The following is a 4,104-nucleotide window of genomic DNA, read 5'->3' as shown; positions in this document are numbered from 1 at the left end:
GTACTCGTAATCGTCTGCATGCAAATACTAATTATAATGCGACAGAGTTTATCTGTCACAGAGAGAATTGTGAAGCCAACTCTATGCGTACATATAACAGCACTATAATGAGCAGCGAGCGAACGAGCAAACCACCCACAGATCAGACCCAACTCTACATCTACTTGGATTCGCAACAGTTTGTCTCTTATCGCTTGCAGGCTGGCAAGTCACCGTCAATCAACCAGAAATCAGTGCATACGTTTCCATTCCTTTGATGCGGCTTACAGCTTCAGGAAACACAATCGGTGTTTATCTAAGTGGGAAAATTGGCGCAATTAGCAATTTTTTTAAATGTTCCTTTTGTTTAAAAATTTTCAATAGTAATAGGATAAGAATTGATATTTTAAATTAAAGCGATTTTTTTGGCCTTTTGTATCAAAACTCAACACATTTTAAAATTTTCTGGAAAAAAGTGTAAATTTTTTATAAAAATTTGTTGAATTTTTTTTATTTGCACTAAGTTTGAAACATGGATTTATATATTAGTTTTTGCAGGAGAATGAGCTACAATTTCATAAAAAACATATTAAAATTAGATAAGAAGCAAATAAATTGTCAAAGTGGTATAGTTAATGTTTAAAGTTTATTTTGTAATTTTTCTTAATGTCTGCACCATTTAGTTCTAGACATAAATAAATAAATCAGTTGTAAGTATTGATAAAAGTTATGACAAAAAAGTCAAAATTATCAAAAATATTGCTCGAGTTACTCGAAAAAGCTCAATATACTTGAGCTCGTGGTGGAAAATTTTCTAGTAACGAACATCGAATAGGTGTGTGGGTACTCGTTGCTCATTTAAGCGAGCTGTTCGAAAATTGGCGAACTAAATTGAGAATTGTAATAGCTGATTGTAAACTAAATCGGATCAGAAATACGAATTTTCTAAGTATCTCGACTACAACATTAATTCGCGGATCGGCTTGTAGGCTGTGTCGTGACCAGATGTCTAAGAAGTAAACAGAAAATAAACTAAAATCCTTTCCGTAGTTTTTAAGCAATTTTCTAACAAATCCAAGCTGAATAAATTATAGATTATAGGAAATTAACTAAGAACTCAGATAGTTGAGATAAGTTCCGAAAAGCATCAAATACATTGAACGGGCACTCAAATATCCTTAGAAACTTTGCGTACATGGGGTGAAGAGTGAATGGGGTGCAAAACTTGGAGACAGAGTTGGCGGATGAGTATTTTGCGATGAGCTCACCATCAGATTCAAATTCAGGTTACCGGATCACTGCGGTGTGTTCCAAGCAAAGAAGCAGCTGCTGGGCTACTCACTTCCGTAATAACTGTCAAGAAATTAAATGTTTACTCCGATAGCCAAGCGGCAATTAGTGCGCTGTGCTCGATGACTATGCATCCGAAACTGGTCAGGGAATGCCTGGCTGCACTTTCGATCGCATTTGACATAAGGCTCTTCAGGGTACCTATGTAGTTATAGTGACATTGCAGAAAACTGTTAATCGGACTAGCTGGCCAGACAAGGGACCTGTGAGATAGCGTCTCTGCGAAAGGGGAGTATTGATATTCTCTTGACTACCTGCGCTCTACTCTTGGAAAGATAGGCTTCGTGTCAACTCAGCGAGCACTGGGCAAGTACACAAACCTGTAAGGTCACGAAATCCTTCTGGCCACGTGTAGATCGAGTGTGTTCTAGGGATATTCTGAGAATGACAAAATGTCAGCTCCCAAATTTCGTGACCGTTCTCACAGGGCACTATCCGCGAGGAATACATGCCGTGAGACTCAGAACTACTACGAGTCCCATTTGTGTTGGCTGTATGGAAGATGAAATGGCATCATCTCAGCAACTTCTCTTTAGCTTGCTTGCTCTCGCGGAGCTAAGATTTAGACATTTTGGTTTTCACTCCTTTACTCCTGCTGATATAGCAGACATTGATATAAAAAATCAGATGGAGTTATAGCATAAAGCGGTTAACACAACCCTCACTCAGTCATCGTTGGTAATTCACAAATACTAATCCCACCTTCCCCCACCCTTTCCTCTCCTCTCTCCTTTCAACCTATCGGGTCCTTCACCTTATTTCACTTGCAGTGGTATCACAAAGGATGAATTGGATTTTTTCGACCAAGCGTGCCCCCTTTCTGGGCTACCATTGGAACATAACCAATTCGATAGAATGTTTGGAAGCAATGCTCCCTTACCCAGAGATATGCGCAAATTAATAACATGATCCCTAAAAATGATAATAGACTTTACTTCACCTAAACCAACTTGTAAATTTCTGATACGCAGTATTTTGTTATTAAACATACTTTATTATTTTATTTTAACTCTTATCGTAATATTGCAATATTTGTTCGTAGACTTAAATAAGTAAGTAGCCGTAACCAAACGCGTTGGTGTGTGACTACCATTCGGAATTCACAGAGAGAACGTAGGTTTAAACGCGCCAAATATATATATATATATTTATAAATAAATAAAACGTCAACAGTTCTAGAAATCAAACACCAAGTATTTTACAATATAATCCACCATTCAGATTTCTTTAATGTTTTGCACATTAAGCACCTCTCTACTTCGTGTGCTTTTTGTTTCACCAGAAACCAGGAAACCGACACTCAGATTTTCTAAGCCTCCTCAGCTCCACCTACGCCATATTTATAATGGTAAATTTAGCGAAATATTGTGCGCATAATTGCCAAGTATTCGTTGCAGGACAAAAAGAAAAAAAGGCAATATCAAATTCAGTGGCGAAGCACATACACACACACGCGCGCAATATCCAGCCACGTTGAATACTCGCATACATAATTTGCTGTGAGCTTTAGATAATAGGCCATTGTTGTTGGTATTGTTGTGGTAAAATCTGCTGATTAAAATTTTCTAAATGAGCCAAATTATAATCCACTTGTAGCGTACATACCTACTTACATATACATACATATATAAGGTAACTGAATATCTTTAGAAGTAGGCGGTAAACGAGAAATTGCTCATACGCAGTGTTGGACCTGAGTGTCTTGCCAGTGCATTATGGTTTTGGTTAAACAGATTAATTTGAATTTCTGAGTATAATTAAGTTTTGTAATTTATAAAACAATGTTGTGTTCTGAAAACGCTTGCTGTTATACTTACATAATTTTTGTAGAGTTGCTATTCACGCGAATAATCCGGTTGGCCAGATTTGGAGTGAGTTCTAAGTTAGAATTCTAATGAATAAAGTCAGGAGTTTAAACTAGCACACAAGTTTAGTAGGTATTATAAATGGCATTCATATTAAACTAATAACTGTTGTATAGAACTTTTAATATTTATGACTATTTAGCTACCCACACAGCCAAATTTAATCAATAAATAGTTATTTACCGAGTGAAGGTTTTTTTCGTTGTTTTTTAAATTAATGCGTAAAATTCCAAGCATGCTGATACCACAAGTTTTTTCAGTAATTTTGTAAAAGCAATATGTTTTCTTATGAAAAAAAGTCTGAATGTTTGTTCTCAAGTCTTTGTATGGTTCCACTTTCATAATTTTGCCTCAATAAATCAAAAGTTTTTGTCCTCTTTATGACATTTCCATTATCAAGCTGAACATATCAATATTCTCGAGATTGTTGTTACAGAACTCGGATTAACATAGTACATAGCGTATAAATGCGGCTCAAAATATGCAGGCGTAGTGACTCAATCGTAATATTAGACACCTGTGACTAATTTATATGGAGATGCCTTAAATCTTCCGTCAGAGTTTTTGTTCGTTTGAAATTGTTTTCCTTTTCATTTGATTTAATTGGCCATTTTACATAATAGTGATATTTTTTGTTTACGTAATTATAAAGTTTTATTTATGAAATTTGTTTGGATTTTTTTAACTCTGCTGGATATTAAACCGCTTTTATTACTTCACTTTCGTTCTTGTCGGTCCGTCAACCGGTCACACTAACTTTTGATGGGCTGGAGACTTGAAATTATCATCATATCTCTGATATTAAACGCATTTTAATACAAAATAATGAGCCGGACGGAGATCTACGTATTTGGAAAACAACATATTTAAGGTCTAATGTAATTAAAATTGAGAATAAATATTTCTTAAA

At 35.6% G+C, this 4,104-nt stretch overlaps 1 long non-coding RNA gene across 3 annotated transcripts; it reads right to left on the bottom strand.

Annotated features, from left to right (window-relative positions):
* Positions 1 to 2,372: 2,372 nt before the first annotated feature.
* LOC129238825 (uncharacterized) lies at positions 2,373 to 3,381 on the bottom strand. 3 transcript variants are annotated; one of them, XR_008581807.1, is made up of 3 exons: positions 3,147 to 3,381; positions 2,935 to 3,076; positions 2,373 to 2,877 (listed from the first exon to the last, which is right to left on the bottom strand). It is a non-coding gene; the product is annotated as an uncharacterized LOC129238825 (long non-coding RNA). The 3 variants fall into 3 exon arrangements; XR_008581808.1 differs by having other exon boundaries at positions 2,943 to 3,076; XR_008581809.1 differs by having other exon boundaries at positions 2,953 to 3,076.
* Positions 3,382 to 4,104: the final 723 nt, after the last annotated feature.

Source organism: Anastrepha obliqua, chromosome 2 (genome assembly GCF_027943255.1).
Source record: "Anastrepha obliqua isolate idAnaObli1 chromosome 2, idAnaObli1_1.0, whole genome shotgun sequence".
In the NCBI taxonomy this organism is placed as follows: Eukaryota; Metazoa; Arthropoda; class Insecta; order Diptera; family Tephritidae; genus Anastrepha; species Anastrepha obliqua.
Note: the sequence above shows the minus strand (reverse complement) of the source record. Positions and strands in the feature narration are given on the sequence as shown.